The following is a 17,557-nucleotide window of genomic DNA, read 5'->3' as shown; positions in this document are numbered from 1 at the left end:
GGAAAATAAAAGACAGATAAATATCAGTAGCAAAATTATTTTTTTAAATATGACTGCAATCTCTGGCAATTAATATTGTTTGGAGTTTGACTGCTTTATGATTTTTCAAATGTCTGTTACTCCATTAACCAGAATTTTAGTCTGACCTAATAAAATGGTATTAACAGCACTCTAAGAACTGATGGGATGTGCACACTGGACATGTACTAATTGTGGGGCTCATAAAAATTGCAGAAGACAAACCCTTTCCAAATCCAGAGTAACAACCATACTGGTGAAAAGGTTGGAGGGCAACCTGACTTGCTAAATCAGATATATAAGAAATGTGTACTGGGAGTCATAGAGATAACAGGTGTTCATTTAAGATTTTGTTGCCAAATAAGCCTTAATTAAAAGGAATTTCGACTCAATCCCTCAGATCATTGAAGCTGGGCAGCCATAAGTAGGAGTGAGTGGCTGGTAAAAAATATTTTAAAAGAGACATGACTTTCTGGCATCATCTCACAGGGCTAAGAATAAATTTAATAGTTATTGCATTTGATTTTTATTATTTTTTCTTTATTCCCATAGGACTCTACCCAGAGTTAGGTTGTTCATGACAGCTAGAATATCTCTGTGCTGCTCTGCACTCTGTTTTATAGCAGGGGATCCTGCTACCTGTGGTTCAGAACCTTAATCTGAACAAGCAGTATATTATCAAAACACAAGTGAAAGGTAAGTGTAGGATTTTATATTACCTAAAATCAGCTCCTCTCACAAGTTTGCTTTCTGTATTGCAGCAGTAACAGAGCAACATCAGCCTCGAAGCAACACAAATATCATAGGTCAAGCTGCTACTTTTTAAAGCTATAGGTAGAAATTTCTGGGGGGAAACCCAAGGTTAATTACTTTTGCATGCCTTCTGTTATATTTTGTTTCTCCTCTGGATGCTTAATGGAAAAATGATTGCTTTGCTCGGGTACCTCACAAATATTGAATTGCTCACATTGGCAAGAATTCAGAGGAACACTGACATCTGGATAGGAGCCAAAGAAAGCTTATCTTTTAATTAAATGAAATAAAAACAACAACAAAAAAAGATGCTCAAGAGTGAGTTTTGAGAACCTATAGCATGTTTCTCAGTGCATAATAGTACTTGCAGTCCTCTTCAGAGGAAACTGCAGGTTTTGAGTCTGTACTCTTCTCATGCAGTTCATCCTTGTCCATCTTACCCCAAAAAAAGCATGTAACACTTGTTTCCTATACGCTCCCACAAGACTTTGGATAGATTATCATTGCTTCTCGAGCTGAAGCCTCTAGGTTTGCCCCATCCCTTGACACATGTGAGAACTACACTGCTACCATCACCTCCTGGGTTCAAAGGGCACCCTTCTCAGGTTGGCACTGTTATAATGATCCCTTCTTATTTCTTCATCTCCTTAATCAAATTATCACCTCAACATTTTTTTCTAGAGACTTCTGGGAAGCTGTCATAAACTGTCTCTGACATGCTACTAGTGTCCTAATTGATTCTTAGTTGGGAACTGTTCTTCAAGCCTGTCTGCTTTTTTGAAACTTCACAATGGAATTCCTGTAAATTTGCAGATTCAAATATATTTTGTCTCCCATACAATGTCTCATGAAAGAGTTTCTGCAAGAACTCATGCTTATCAAGCTCTCTATTCAGTGTCCTGAAAGATAATGCTAGCAATAGTTCTCTCTCATTCTGTGCTTCCCAAAAACTTTCCCTCAGGTTGTCTCTCAACCTGCAAGATCATGGTCTTTGAACAAAGCAACCCCTCACTGACTATTCTATAAATTCACTTCTTTGTCTACTTGTTTCTCATTTTGGTGTCAAGCATTCAGCTGGCATTTCAGGTAGGACTTTTCAGCTTAGACAGAGGCCTGGCCAGTCAAGACCTGGCCAGTTGAGGCCTTATATTAAAGAATATGCCTGAGAAAAAGGCAACCAAAATGCTGTTTACTCTGAATTACCCCCGCAAGCGTCAGTCACACTGCAAAAAATTGGGACCTCCTTGCACAGAGCCACTTCCTGTGATTTCTTTCCCTGCAAATGAATCCAAAACTCTTTCGCTAAAATCATAGAATCATTTAGGTTGGAAAGGACCTTAAGATCATCAAGTCCAACAATTAAACAAGTTTTAGGTTGCTTTTCCTCGTAAAATCAAAAATGAAATTGAAACCAGAGCTTCCACTCTCCTGTTGAGGGCTCCAATCCATTGCAACAGCACCTGGTTATTTGAGAAGGCAGCAGCTTTTCTTCCATCTACACAAATTATGACATCGAGGTGCTACATCCCACCCCTTTGTGTGGGATGAATTCCCTGAACACCTCTGCACAACCCTCCTCCAACTACGTAGGTGTAACATGGCGAGTGGTCAACATAAATCTTGTGTCCTGGGCAATTTGGACTCTTATGGTCCACCTTGGTCTTAGAGCCCTACGCCCTGTGTCACATCAAGGGTAGTGGCACATGTACTGAAAGGACACCAGGCAGAATGAGGTCAAAATGGGAAGGCTTTAGAGACTCCGTCTAGACTTAGCCTTTAACTGCTCGTGCCCAGGTGTGCAAACAGGGGCAGGGAGGTCTTGTGTGGGAATGGCAGGCACATGTAGCCTGTAAGAAAGGAGCTAGAGGTGGGAGAACTGCAGTTGTGGGTGTAGTACCTAATCCCTTGGTGTGGGGTGTTCTGCTGACAGCTACGATACCGATTCAGTCATCAGGGGGTATCTTACCCAACCTCTCTGGGGCTGGCTTTTTTCCAGCACTAATAAACTGAAGACAATAATGCAGTAACGAAATAAACACAACCTTGTAAAATTAATTAATGCCTGTACATACAGTACATACTGTACATACTGTAATAAGGGGATATAAAAGGGTCACATCTTGCTGATTTTCTGGTTGAAAAGATCTTACTAAAGGGCCTATCTTCTATCGCTGGAGTGGGAAAATTATTATTTTTGGGAAAGGTAGGTATGCTGCATATCTCGGGTTCTTCCTAATGCTCCTAAGACAAATTGCGTAATTAACTTAATATGCCGATCCTGTAACTCCGTTTCTGGGTACAGCATTCTCCCTGAACATTTTAATCACAGCGGTAAATTCTGCTGAGGAGACCAGGAGGTGCAACAACCTTGGAGGACACCCGAGGGACCACTCGCCCTGCCCCTCCGTCATGGATTTGGGAGCTTTCGGTCCCCCCCTCCCACGCCTCCCCTGGCCTTCTCCTGGGCGCGTGCGGGGGCTCCAGCCCAGCCCGGCCGCGCTTCCCGCATTCCCGGCCGGCGCTCACGCCGGCGCAGGCGGAGCGGGGGCGGGCGAGGGCAGGGAAGGGGCTCGGGGAGGCGCTGAGGAACCGCCGCCGCTCGCTCCGGCCCCAGCGCCCCGGGCAGCCCGGACACGGCACAGGAGCCCCGGCAGCCCGGTAAGGAGCGGAGTCACTCCGGGAGGGAGGAAGGGGAAAAGGGAGAGAGGGGGAGCCTCCTCTCGCCTGCTGGCTCCCGCGGGGGCTGCCGCGGCGCGCCCGCACACCCTGCGGCACCGCCACCGCGGGGAGCGGCCGGGGCGGCCGAGCGGCTGGCGGGCGGTACCGGCGGGGGCCGGGGAGGAAGGGGCGACCTGAGCCGGGGGAGAGGGGACGGAGACACTCGGGACCGAATCCTGCCGGGGATGGCCCCAGTCCCTCGCCCCGGGGGTCCTCGTTGTTCCCAGCGGCTCCCGCCGCAGAGCCCGCGGCGCTGAGCCGGCCAGACCCGGTCCGCACCGCCGGGCGGGCGGGAGCGCATCCTCCCCCGGCTCCGAGCTCATCCTCCCCCGGCTCCGAGCTCATCCTCCCCCGGCTCCGAGCTCATCCTCCCCCGGCTCCGAGCTCATCCTCCCCAGGCTGCGGGTTCACCCTCCCCCGGGTGCGGGCTCGGAGCAGCGGGGCAGGCGCTGCGGCTCCCCGCCTCCCTCCCCCGGCCGGATACACAGTGTCAGACCCGGAGAACGAGGAGAGAGGTTTGGTAATTATTTTATTTTTTTCTTTCGTTCGTTCTCTTTCTCTTTTCCTCCTCCTCCTCTTCTTTGCCGGGAGTTGCTTGCGTGCTGGGGCTGGGGGGGGGCGAGGCGAGGGGCAGTGGTTTGGAAACGGGAATTGGTTCGGAAAAGCGGTCACTGAAGGTAACAGCCACCCGCTGGGGCACACCGGAGGGAAGCGAAAATAAAATAAAATAAAAACCACCGTCCAAAAAGCACCTAAAAAGGTGGTGTTGGGGAGAGGAAGAGGCGACGGCGTAGAGGGAGGATGGCTGGGCTGGGCTGGGCTTTGCTGGGCTAGGCTTGGCTGGGCTGGGCAGGTACCGCGGCCCGGGGCGCCGGGAAGGACCAGGGTGGGCTCTGTGCGGTGCCCCCGGGGACAGCTTCAGGTTTCATTCGGGGGGGTTGGAGCCGGGGCGCGACCGTGTGAGTGAGGGCAGGATGTGGTGAGCGGCTCCCGCCCTGCCCGCAGCAGGGTTTGCTCCGGGGAGGGGGTAAATCTTCAGTGCTGTGCTGTTTAAAAAAATAAATCAAAGGAAGATGTAATTTTAGGGGAGGCTTGCCTTTTTGTTTTCCTGCTATTAGGCCCATACGTTTTTTCTTTTTTTGATTTTTTTTTTTTTTTAAGAAGTGTAGTATCAGACAGCAATAGTTTTAATGGTATGAGGAGGGCTCCTTGCTATGTCTCTTGGTTGGGAAATGACTGGATGGCCCCTGCTGTCCATCACTGAGATCTATCCCGAATTTTGTTACAGGATCCTTTGAGGATATCCTGGGTTCTCTGGAAACTAGAGACACGTGACCTTGTCTTGTCTTATACAGCCCTTTGCAGTAATGTTGTTATTCGGAACAATTCGCTTTTAGGTGTTTGCCTCAAAGCCTTTTAAGGGCATAACTAAGTAGAGAAATAAGTAGTGACAGGCCATTATCTTGCAGCGGGAAGCACTAAAACTAAATGGGAGTTGATTCACCCAGAAGTACACAGTTTGTACAATAAATTCAGTGAAAGGGCTAGTTTTGCATCTTTATTTAGACTGAGATTCTGGTATCTCTGAAGGTCATTATTAGCCTAGAAAAATGTGTTCTAAAATCCATATCAGCCCTCATCCTGTTTTTCTTGAGTTTGTATTAGAATAAGTGTGAAGCTGAAATATTAGATGATCCCAAGAATGTAACAAAATGCATGGCCTTTCAGAAGCTTTCAATACCAAAGCTGACATTGCTTTGGCAGTTAGTTTAGAGTGTAACTTTCTACATGTGCTTGTGTTCTGGGAACCTTCCTCTCCACTTGATAAGAAGCTGGTGGCAGTTCAGAGATCTGCTACTGGAGTTTGTATTGATTTGCACTGCTGTATCAAAAGCATCATTTCCTGCTTACCTGTAATGTTCTTGACTAGAAAAGTGGAAGTTCTGTCCATTACTGATGTACTCGTCTTCTTTTCAAAGAAACTACATAGTTTAAATATTGCACTGATAGTTGCCTTAGTGAAGTTGTGAAATCCCTGTTGCAATGTAGTGCTTTAATCTGCAGATCTATTGTGTTCTCCTGATAACTTGTTTTTACATAAGTATAGTGTTTTAAAACATTTTCTCCATGCTTTGTGGTGTTTGTCTAAGTTAAAGTAATGGTAAATTTCAATACATAGGTGATGAGAATAAAAGTTGTAGGGGGTAGAGATGCATTCACTCAAAGGTATCTGAATTAAACATGAAGCAATAGCAGATTTAGGCCAGCCTTATACTATATTTAGAGGATGTTCGAGGATGCATCTGAGACTGTCACAAAGCTGCAAATTCCTCAGTTCTGCCAATTCAGGTTTCAAGTCTAATCCCTATTAAAGCTTGTTTAAATTAGTGGTGGGGGGGAAGTACAGTTTTAAAATACCTTGAAGACCATGTATGAAAAGCCTGAGTAGATAAAGCTCCTAGTGTGTCAGCTGGGGAAAAAAAAAGAATCTAGAGATCAAATGCTGGAAAAGTAATAGGAAGTGGCCTGTTAGCAGAGGCACGAAGTTTGTGGCTCTGTTATGGGAGGCAGATTTGACTGATAATTTTCCTGTGCCTTCCCCAAAGTCAGTTCAGATTTGACAGACCTGGATTTTGGGAGGGGGTGGATGGGTGGGTGGGGGAGGTTGGGAAGGTGTGGGGGTACTGGGAGAGTGTGGATACTGACAGGGCAGAAGGACTGTGACAGGGACTATTGGTAATATGTCCAAGGGCACAGAAGCTGTCGTGTGGTCTGCATGGTACAGTAGAGGAACACAAATCAGAAATCATTGGATACTGATGATTTCAAATCCCATGGCAGAGCGTAGATCCTTGCTCCAAAGGAGCAAACTGCATTGTTAGTGTCATTTAAAAAAAAATATTTTTTTTCTACACATTTCAGATAGGAAGCTCCTAATTCTAATCAGTTTGCAATTTTTTTTTTCCCCAATAGAAAATAATTTTGACCTATACAAGGGACAGATCATGTGAACAAGGGCATAGGGAAGGAGAAAAAAATAAATGTTTTGAAATTGACAAGGGAAGAAAGGTCCTCTTTTTTTAATTATTTGTGTGTGTGTATGATACCACAATCTGAGTAGTTCTTAGAAACCAAAGGGTAGTGAAGAGTAACTCAGGGGAGTTGAGGACACTCTACTGACAAGTGCTTGACTCATCTGGATGCTATTGCTTATCTTATTATGTTGCTTTGTTTTTCTGCGTTTGTAGGAAAATTTTGGGAACAATAGCTGCAGGGGGTAAGTTAGCACTGTCCTATTGTTGCATTACTACTCTGTTGTTACTGTGAAAAAATATAGCATTCTTAGTCTCTAATTTTCCTTGGTCCACAAAGGACACTGAAGAAATGAAAGTTTCAATATTGCAATGCTGTCCAATGAGATTATCTAAACTACCGGCTGTAGGTCATAGAAAGAGTTAGGCATCACCAGATGTACCTAGAAATAAGGATAATCTCAAGGATGTTCACTTCCCTGGCTCAAGCAACTATTACACGAAAGTATTCCCTGTTGGTGAGCTCTTCACCTGCGTCCATGTGAAGCTGGGCTGGAGACAGCCAGATCTTGCCTGTCTGCAGGGCAAGGGGTGAGGCCCGGCGATGGTTTTAATTTGCCACAAACGTGGGCTCCTGCCAAAGGGTCATCCTGCCTTCCTGCCTCACCTCTGGCTACGCATTCCCGACCTCCCGCTTGTGCTGGTACTGTCACTCCTGGCCAAATGCAAATCTGCTCTTGTTGTTGCTCTTGGCCTGGTTTTCAGTTGGATGAGTTCCTGGGTCTGACTCAAGGCATGACTAAAACGCCGAGGAGTCAGCAGAGACCTGTGCTGGGGGAAGAGCGGGGGGATCCTCCTCGCGCTGGGTGGGAGCCCCGCTGGGACCAGATTAAACCAGCGACGGACCTGCAGCCTAAGGAGCCCGCTTGGTGCTGTGCTAACACTTCTGCACAGCTCCCAGATTTAGTTTGGCTTCTGTCTGGGCAGTCTGGAGGGTGAGGAGCGGTGCCTGCCTGTGTCCAGTCACCCGTGCAGACGTACCCTCAAGGGTCTGGTGGGCTGAGCCAAAGAGGAAACTTGAAGAACATAAAGAGTATGCTGCAGAGGATGTTTTGTCTTTTATTGCATTTTTTTTTTCTGTTCGATTTTTTGAATGGTAAGCCTATAATTCCCATTTTTTTTAACACCATCTGAAGTAGATATTTTGTCTGTGGTGTTTTTTGTAGTTTTGTTTGTTTGTTTGTTTTTTGGGTTTTTTTATTTTTTTTTCACAGCACTTTCAGGCTTACTTTAGAAAATGGAGTTGTCTTTGGGTGATATACAGTGTTAAAATTACAGCTAACTAGGTCTTTACACAGTGAAACAGTCACTAGTAGGATCTTATGTGTAGGCATGTAATTAATGTTCCGTTGGTAATTATTGAAAACTGGAAAGCCTTTCTCCCTCAAATCTCTGGCTACACTAATTTTTGTTCAAGCATAAGGCATATTGAAGGTTTGGAAAATATACCTGTAATTCACTGTAATTGTGTTCGGTTCTAAGCTTATATTAGCTTAGGAGTTGCTTGTCTGTGTGTTTCTCTTTGTACCTGGGCTTGGGCAGTTTCAAGTGACAGGAAATTACAAGGGGCTCAGTTCTTCCACCCATGCTCTCAGAAAAAGATACCTCGTTCCCCAAAAATATACTGTCGTGTTTGATCTCAAAGTTTTCTCCTTCCTGAAAGTAATTGTGGAGCAGCTGTGCCCGTAAGAGATTCATATAATAGGTTTTCCTCATACTTTATTTAACTTTTAACCCCTTGTACCAGTATCCTTCATCCATATCTGCTCTGAAAAGCAGGAGATTGTCCTGTGGGAACGACACAAATATAAAATTTAATTACTGGTTAATGACTTTGAGAATGGGAGGACTGGTCACAAACCTGTATGCTAACAATTTAATTGTTACCTGTCTTTTACCCCGGCCTTATCCAAGCCCAGATCGATGTTTTATTGTGTCCAAAGGTGAAAAGCAATTTTACCAACAGGTGTTCTCTGGAAATAACTGTAAGTTTTTTATTCTAGGTTTTAATGGCTGTATTTATCTTTGCAGCAGACTCTTATTTTACTGATGTTTCTGCAATGCTGTATAAGATTGGAACCAGCTGGACTGACAGTGCCTTTTTGTTTGGTTGGTTGGTTTTGGTTTTCCTTTTCTGAGAGCAACCCTAAACCTCATTGTTTAAAGGAAAGGAAGGTTCACTGATTTCATGTAAAGAATGGCAATTTATTTTGTTGTAGATGGTTCAGGAGGGCCTTTTCTTGTTCAGGGAACGCTGAATATAATTACACTGTGGTGTCACAATGCTCTCTAGAATATTTTTTCAGAAACTGCTTTAATGCTGTGAGGGGAATGATGAAAATCTAAATTGACTTCAATTTTGTCAACAAGGCTATAGATGAACAATAAGGAAAAGGTTCTTACAAAGCTATGCAGTTTAAAGAAATGGAAAACAAGAATAAGTGTTATGTTGACACTGAGTCAACCACACCTGTTTTAGAGGGAAATCTGGAAAGCAGAGATGCTATATAAAAAAAGTACCAGCCCCTTTCAGGAGTTTAATTCCTACACTACCCCCTAGTAAATCCTAAAAGAGAGTCTTAATTTATGCACAAAATGTGTGGCTATTAACAGAGCACGGCAGGGTTCCAAAAGGTTCTTTGAAATGGATGTACTGTGGAGTTAACAATGGTTAAGGTGTTACAGGTGAATTCGGTAGCAGCCAGAGGTGGCACCATGTAATGCTTCATTGGTGGTAAGTGAAAGGGCCTGAGTCATCTTTATAGGTGTGCTGTGACAGCTCAGAGGAGAGTTACAGATGACTGGAGCTAATGCTGTTTTCTCATTAGTAGGGGGTCCTTGCTCGGTAAGCACAAGTAGCAATAACTTGGAGGAGTTGTAGCTGTAGCAATCAGCGCTGCTTTGGCCAAACACACAACACTCATTTGGAAATATATTTTTCTGTGGCTGCTCTTGCTGACATATGAATAATTTATTTTTTTTACCTGCTTTCTGTGTTTTGAGATGTAATGTGAATAATTGTGTTTCTCTGAGCTTTGCTCCCCAGTGCAGTATGAGTAATGATATGTAAGGTTATTCACCATTTGTCAAAGTTTAGCTATGCAGGAGCTAAACTTGGAGCATCTGAGATGCCTCCTTCATCACCAAGGCCTTCAGAAACCTGAGCTGGTGCTTTCAGTGAGGTCTGTGCTGGAGGGCAGGTGTTTGTGCTGTGGTTCAACACCGGAATGTTCGGTGGTGCTCACTTAGGTCCTGTCCTTTGGCGTGGTCAGAAGCAACTCCCAGAAGCAAAGGAGTTGTGATCTGTGGTGAATGACTGCCAAAACCAGGAGCTCTGCCCACTGTGGTCCTGGCTGGGACCAGCAAACACAGAGGTGGGTTTGTGGCTCTACCTGGCTGGTTATCCTGGATTAATGGGTTACCTTCAGCTGGGCTTCTGCAGAGAGGCAAAAGCAGTTTGGATGTGGGATGGAGAACATGAGCAAGTGAGCTTTGCCCATCCTTTCCTGCCTTTGTGGCAACCAGCGAGATAGACTGCTGATTTTCTGGAGTGAGGCAAGGAAGGAAGAGGAAAGGAACCACTCCTTCTGCCAGTATCCTGCAGAGCTGGCAGGATGGTGGAGCCAGGGACTGCCACAAATCTTTTTAAAACCATCTGCTTTTGCCACCTGTCATTGCTTATTCACAAACACACGGTCTTTTTGGGCATTAGTATTAAAAATCTTGCTCTGTAAGCATAAAAATGAATAGGTCCCTACTTGAGTTAGGGGCATATAATGGGGGAATTTCAGAAGTGCTCTGTTGTGAGGGAGAGGTGAGGAGAGAGAAATAAAAGGACTTGGCTGCCCAACACTTTTTGATGTAGTCCCTGCTCACAGTGCTCTCTTATTTTTGTTATCAGCTGGATGGCATGATTCTGTTTAAACCTAATTTTAAGGGTGATTTTGAGAGTGAAATGTTGTTACAGAATGAACCCTTAGCAAAACTACTGCATACACTGACATCAGTTTATTCATTGCTTCTAGCTTTAACTCAAGGGGAATGTCACAGTCCAGTACTACTTCTAGATTTCCTTTGGCTATTGAATTAAATGTCATGGCTGTAAAGGACCCAACTCCTTTGTTGGGCAAAAAAATTTTTGAAGAGACTGAGAGTGTTGGTCCTCAGGCCATTAATGAGACACCCAAACTCTCATGTATTCATATTTCTAAATTGAACGTGACAGACAGAATTATACCCTTAGTTAACCCTCGATCCAACCTCCCTGCTTTACTTCTGATCCTGCAGACTGCAAAGAAACAATCTGCTTGCTTTTCTGACAGACGATCTGTTTATGCAGACTCAGAGCTCTGATAGCTGTGTAGTCCAACATTGTGTGCAGTAGATTCCACTTTATTCCTGTGGCTGCAACTGGAACTTCTCAGCCTAGCTCTTTACGTGCCCTGTGATCCTTTCTCCAGTAATGTACATTATTGCTTTGATGTGGTTCTGCTTGTACTTCCCCATGGAGCCCTTCTGCAGGAAGAAATGAAATCCCAGGTCAAGATGTTACAGATGTTGAATGACACTGTCTTCTACCAGTGACCTCCTTCAAGCCCTCATTGCTGCTCTCTTCACTACATACTCCAAAGCAAACTAAGCTAATACACTCTTAGTATGGAACAGACTGTCAGTGATCTCTCTGCACTTTTTTGTGTCTTTCTTTGCATCTGAAATAAAATTGATGACACTTGCAGAGAAGAGAGGGCAAGGAGCCCAGCAGTACCAGGGTGTTTATGCCATGCTTTGTTGCATAGAGCAAAACAACCATCAAATCTTGCACCTGGATACAGTAGTCAAACCTGCCAACTCAGTGGAAAACCTTGGTGGTTCTGCAAATAACCAGTAACTTTTGTCGTAGTAGTTTTAATTTTTCTTCATTCTTGGATTTATGTTCCGTGACTGCTGCTTTGCCCCGTGCGTCCTCAAAGCAACCGCTGGGTTTCTGCTGTACTTGAATTCAAGGTTTCAGGACATCCTAAACAATATATTGATTTGATGGGAAGTGCTGGGTCTCGATGCGTTTCTCAGTTAATTTTTTCATTTCCCCTATTTACTAATCTCGGTGTCCTCTCTCAGGCATTTTGTGTTGTTCTTTTGCCTAGTTCTGCTAAGCTGAGAGAGCTCAGGCTGTGTCCACAAAGACTCATTTTGTGCCTGATATGTATCACCTTCGATTTGGCCTATCCCTGACCCTTCATTGCCTGTGTAGCATCAGGCAAACTGCTGGCTGTGTATTAATCCCTGTGGCTCAGAAAAGAATTCAGCCCGTCTCCACCATGTTCTAAAGCTGTCTGTATTTACGCTAAAATGAGAGTTTTACAGGCACCTGTCTTACATCCTGCACACTGCTGTTCACTGCAGGGTCCAGCTGAGATGATTTGTGGAGAGGCAATTTTCGGTTCCTGGTACTGGAATGCTCCATGCGTGGGGCATCAAGTGGTGTGGTCCAGCTTTTTTTTTTTGCTGGATGTTGTATTGGACCATCCACAGCTGAGATGCTGGTGGTTGTTTTTCTGCGATGAGTTTTTCTGAGTTTTCCACCCTTGGAAAGCCTGTTTATTGCTTTGACTAACTAAGGGTTTTCCAAAGACTGACTAGGTATTGCTTACCACTGACAAACTTGCCCACAAAGAATTTCCAGCAAGTGTATCGGGGAGGAGGTGGAACTGTGTGCTTCCAAAATGGTGTGATGAAAACTCATGTTTAAAGATGAGGTCTCTGGACTGTGCCAGCAGAATGGTACTGTTGAACCAACCACATAAACAGAACTAAACTGTGGTCTGACAGCAGGTCAATCACAGCATACAAGTGCATTAGCTGTTCACACTACACCACTGGGGTGTGTGTGTGTGTCTTAATTTTCAGGTTCCTCCTGGAAACATTTGCCTGTTAATGCTGCATTTACTGCAGCGTTGATTTTCGAGTCATAAGTGGTTGAGTTTCAACAGCCACCTTTCTACTGGTGAATCATCAACAGGCTGAAGTTGCATTAATAGTGAACATATTTTTGTCATTTTTTTCTGGAAGGCCAGATTGTCCCCACACCAGGATGGTGATATACATAGGAGGATAAGTTGGTTACTTTGTGATTGCCTCTGCATTGCTCTTGAAGTTAAATATGATTTTCAACTTCCAGTCTTAAAGGTTATGGGCTGACACGTCTAGCTATTGGTATTTCACCTTAAAAGTTGGATAGTCATGTTGAAAAATGAAAAAATAGTATGCAATGCCAGAGTTTCCTTTGCTCACCAAAGATTGTGTCCTTGAAGATGAGGAAGTTCTTGTGTTCTGAAGTGACATAATCTGCATTTGTCAAAAACCAAGTCCTCTGCTTGTCACTAACATTTAATTTCCATGGCAGCCTAGGTAATTCTTGTTCTGGGAGATGAAGTAAGGTGATCTGGAGCCCTTCCTGAGAACTCATCTCTGCTCTGAGATTCACGTGTTCGAAATGGTAAAGCAGTCACAATACTGTAAAAGTAAATCTTTCATTAAATGACAGGGCTCCTTCAAAGAGAGTAATTCTCTTATTTTCCTCATACACCTACACCGAGTGTGACTAATGTCATTGTGACTGTGAGCCCTTAAATAAGAAGTGGAATTATAGAAGTAGGTCTCATGGCACTCCTAGATACATAGCAGGAAACTTGTACCTTGTCCCGTGGGTGAGAAGAGTACGCTAAATTTATTACATCCGGTAGTTGGAAGTAATCAAGACAGTAGGATTCTCTTTCATGTGATGCATGCAAGTCCTTATGTGGATTTTTACTTTAAACACATGCCATTTTCAGTGTGTTGTCTGTATTTTCACTTTGGAGTAGCATTGGCAGCATTTGATGCTTTGCTCCATGTAGCTTTGTAAAAATATCACCCAGTATTGCTGACTCATTTGTAAAATAAAATGGGGACCTCCTTGCACTTATTTTTTCTCTTTTTGTCTGTCTTTCTGACTTTGAAATTCTTATCTGCTATGTGCAACCCTGTGTCCTTTCCATGCAAAATACAGTGCCCAAAATATCCTGTGTTGGCATACTTTTAATCTAAAGTGCTCATAATTGCCAGCAGTAGCTTCCTTTAAATTATTTACAGACTTTTCACTCGAGTGTCCCATAGGTGATTGGGTTTTTATCCTGTACAGTGCTGTGCAAAAATCTTAGCAAACAAAAAATTTCCACTTGCACTAATAGAGGTATTGCATCTATTTGACGCTCATTTTGAAGATTCAGGAAGATTAAGGGCAGGGAAATACATTAAGGATAACTAATTCTGTGATGAAAAAGTCATACTTCATTGCCTTAGCTTTTTTAAATGCTGCATTTCCCATGCTTTATGGAAGTTGACCTTCTTTCCTTTAAAAAGCAAATTCTGAAGGAATCTGACTGCAAGATTAAAATGTCAGCTTTCTGTTTTCATTGTCCTCTTATTCATAAGTTTTAAACATACAACTGTAGAACTCATGTTTTTGTGTTGAGCATTTCTTCATTGATTAAGTAATTTCTTTATTACATTGCAAATAAATATAATGTATAGTGTTATCAAGGAAACATATGTTCTGATATCTCAGGATAAACATAAGAATTATAATACTATTTCTGCACCAGAACTGCATGATACAAAACCAAGATATTCTTGGCCACAGGTTAAGTGGTCTCTATCCTCTTGAGAATGTTTTCTGCCAGAGCAGGCTGATTTTATTGGTATAGAAAGTCTCTTGTGTCTGTACTTTGTGTTTACTCATATGCTTATTGGAGATGTGCATTTTCCTTGTAAGAGCGTGGCATTAGTACCTGAAAGCAAAGGGAGCAAAGCAAAGCATGTGAGTGATAATCCCAGGTACAAAGTGTGTGGAAATTAGGTAAATGTGGTAGATTTCAAATCAGATATGGAGGTCTGCCAGTGTGCCAAACGCTGAATGAAGAGGAGCAGGATAGTGTTTTGCACTTGTGTTTCCCACTTCACTGTTAACAAAGAACATGAAATTAACTCTCCTCAGCCCTGGTGAGGCACATCTGGAGTGCTGTGTCCAGTCCTGGGCTCCTCAGGACAGGAGGGACATGGAGATCCTGGAGCGGGTCCAGCAGAGGCTGCAGAGATGATTCAGGGACTGGAGCATCTCCCTGAGGAGGAAAGGCTGAGGGAGCTGGGGCTGTTCAGCCTCCAGAGGAGACACTGAGAGGGGACCTCATCCATGTGTGTCAGTGTCTGCAGGGAGGGGGCAGAGGATGGACCAGACTCTGCTCGGGGGTGCCCAGCAATGGCACAAGAGGCCACGGGCAGGAACTGATGCCCAGGAAGTTCCAGCTGGACATGAGGAAGAACTTCTTTGCTGTGCAGTGACCGAGCACTGAACAGATTGCCCAGAGAGGGTGTGGAGTCTCCCTCCCTGGAGATATTCCAGAACCATCTGGACATAATCCTGTGCCATGTGCTCTGGGATGACCCTGCTTGAGCAGAGAGGTGGGACCAGATGATCCACTGTTGTCCCTTCCAGCTTGATCCATCCTGTGATTCTGTAACAGAGTGCATGTGTTGAATTAACACATACAGTAGTGATTGGTGTTTAAAAACTGCATATGGTGAAGATGGCTTCCCTTCTTTTGTTCTGATTGAACACTGAAAGTTGGCAACAGCATGGTGGGGTTTGCTGAAGACCTCTGGAAGCACTGCCATAAGACAGCATTTGGGTCTTCTTGTTTTCTCAACTCAGAAGCAAGTAGTGACAAGTCTGCAGCAGATGGTAGATCCCTGGTGAAGTCAGAAGAATGGGGTGACAGTCTTGCATTGAGCATTCTGGAAGGTAACCTGGCAGGTTTGTCAAGACAGCAATGAGATCTCTAATGTCAGTGAAGGGGACTCTTTCTGGGTCTCCCTCCTTCCCCTGAAGGAACCACCTCCTAGCAGAATCCACACGGAACTTAGTCATTTTAAATAAGGTCATGTGTCAGAAAGGTAAGTTATTCTTCATTCCTTCAGGTACTTTGGAGATACTGTTAAGGGTAGGGTCTTTGTGCTGTGGGGATTTCTCAGCTCTCTCTTCTCCCTTAATAAGTATTTAGAGGCCTAGTGCTCTGAATATTTGGGTTCTCTGCTTTCCAATATCACTGGTTACTTGAGGCAAGTACTTTTTGCTAGATGTCTACTCATTAAGATGGGGAGTAGAGCCCTTTCCTATTTTATAGGGGTGAGGTGAGGATAAATACTGTGTTTGCAGAGCTGAAGCAGTGTGGAATTGAGTCTTGCAGTGTGGCCCACCGAGCAAGGGGCATGGTACGTTCCTGTTCCAAATATGGCTTTGTACAAAAGCAAAGATTGCCTAGGAGAGCATAATTAAGCAGTGCTGCACAGGAAACACAGAATATTTTACTCTTCAGGACTACTTAGAAAAGGTGGTTAAGTTCCAATCCGTTAGGCTGGGTGGGATTTGTGCTGGGATGCTGGAAGACACAGATCATGCAATTGCAATTCTGCAGTTGCAATTCTCTGTTAAAAAAGAATAGTAGAGGTGACTAGGGAAGGGCTATCATTATAACTATCTTTACAAAGAGAAAGAAGAGTAGTTCAGGAAACTTTAGGCCAGTCAGCCTTCCACAATCCCCAGAAATATTATTTATCATATTTGTTTCCAAATGTGAAGAGAATGCGAAAGTAATCATTGTCTTGCTTAGCCATTTTCAAATTCTCTGCTCCTTTGGCATGCCTTGGAAATAAATACAATGTTCACATGTCCATAGTAACCCAACTAATTTGTATTTTATTTGAATTATTTATTGAGCATTACATCTATTGTAGCCATTACGTCTCTCTTCGTAGGTGTTCCAGGAGCTGCAGAAATGTATAGAAATCTGTTTTGCAAATTAATTTGTCAAAAATAAAAGAGAGAGGTGAGAAAATCAGCTGTCAAAATCATAATAGATCTATTTTCTCAGATCAGTGTTGATGATTGCCTGTTTTCAACTGAATTGATAATTGTTTTAGATCTGTGATTGAGTGTGAGTGCTGCAAGATTTAATTGAAGAAACCAACTCATGGAAAGGGGGGAAAGTAGTCCACTAAAAGCCAGGATAATTGGGAGTATGATTTTATCAGTAATCCAAGGTAGGAGTGCAGACAGAATGGGGTCAACCTTTGACAAGACAGAAAGAAACACCCAAAGTCCTGGTTCCCCAAACCCACAGCCCAAGTCCCATTGCCAGAAGCCTGTGGGTGGGAATTTCGGTGTACCCTGGGCACCAGCCCTCCCTTGAGGCTGGCCAGGAAAAGGTGTTGCAATCCTATGTTGGTCATCCTTTGTGGTTTATCTGGCTCCCAGATAAACACTGATGTCAGCTACATCAGGGTAGGAGCATGCAGATGTGCCTATATCACTTCAGGGCTGATTCCAGTCCCAAACCAGTTTTATTTCTTTCACTTAATGCCTGAGCCAAGAAACCCTGCGGAGTTGAGTCAAGCCAGTTTAAGGGGGATCAGATCTCATTTAAGTTGCTTGGGATTATACAGGGAACAGGAAAAAAAAATTGCCAACCCTCTAAACATTTTATGTTCTTAATCCAGGAGAAGTGGACCTGGAAAAGCTTGGGTTTAAACTCTTGACTTTAGCTGATGTAAGCTGAGTCAAGGTACTACACCAAACTAAAGCTTAATTACCATGTGGTCATGGCCTGCCTTGCATTTCCTCATTCAGTATATTTCTGTGAAATGCTTTTCCAGACTACGCCTGTGTGATTAAAATAGGCATTACTGTTGATTTACTGCACTCTTTTTTGGTGGAGTGCTATGCCATAAAAATAATGCCATGTAGAAATCCTGCTCTGAGTAGATGTGGATTTCCTTCCTGTGGTTGGTATTGCCATAACAACACTTCCCTCCAAACCATGACTGTAATTGCGAAAGTTGCCATTGATCTTATATGTGGTAATTATACCTGTATTTAGCAA

General features: G+C 43.8%; 1 protein-coding gene across 5 annotated transcripts in view; it reads left to right on the top strand.

The window, feature by feature from the left end:
- Window positions 1-2,839: 2,839 nt before the first annotated feature.
- Window positions 2,840-17,557, top strand: part of FAR2 (fatty acyl-CoA reductase 2) — a 136,166-nt gene continuing 121,448 nt past the window's right edge. Inside the window, exon 1 of one of the 5 annotated variants that reach the window (XM_051770738.1) lies at window positions 2,840-2,974. The gene's annotated coding sequence lies outside the window, so the exon portion shown is untranslated. Of the gene's footprint in view, window positions 2,975-3,324; window positions 3,430-3,606; window positions 4,010-15,395; window positions 15,421-17,557 lie in introns of those variants that run through there. The other 4 variants (XM_051770734.1, XM_051770735.1, XM_051770733.1 and 1 more) reach the window with 4 other exon arrangements.

Source organism: Manacus candei, unplaced genomic scaffold (assembly GCF_025592945.1).
Source record: "Manacus candei isolate 608988 ecotype Guabito, Panama unplaced genomic scaffold, ASM2559294v1 h1tg000124l, whole genome shotgun sequence".
Taxonomy (NCBI): Eukaryota; Metazoa; Chordata; class Aves; order Passeriformes; family Pipridae; genus Manacus; species Manacus candei.
This window is presented reverse-complemented; position numbering and strand designations above follow the sequence as displayed.